The sequence below is a fragment of the Plasmopara halstedii genome (assembly GCF_900000015.1).
Source record: "Plasmopara halstedii genome assembly, contig: Scaffold_658, whole genome shotgun sequence".
NCBI classification, from domain to species: domain Eukaryota; phylum Oomycota; class Peronosporomycetes; order Peronosporales; family Peronosporaceae; genus Plasmopara; species Plasmopara halstedii.
Window position 1 is genome coordinate 1,150,547 of NW_020187575.1, and position 338 is coordinate 1,150,884.

Below are 338 nucleotides of genomic sequence, written 5' to 3' on the forward strand. Positions count from 1 at the left end.
TGCGGTGGTGCCAGACACCATCGACGGGGTCGGTACAGCATCGCTGTTCGTGGATCGTGTTTTCCGACAATACGGACTCCTAGAGTCGATTGTCTCTGAAAGAGACCAGTTTCACGAAAAAAATATGGTCGACTATCTTCAAGGTGCTAGGCACCAAGTTGGATATGTTGACAGCGGATCATCCGCAGACCGATGGTCAAACCAAAAGGATGAATCCCGTCATCGAAGACTTTCTTCGCAGCATCTGCGCTGAGACGTCGAGGCGTTGGAGCGCTATGTCGCCGCTCGTAGAATTTGCGCTGAACAATGCAGTGCATTCGTCTACCGGCTACACGCCG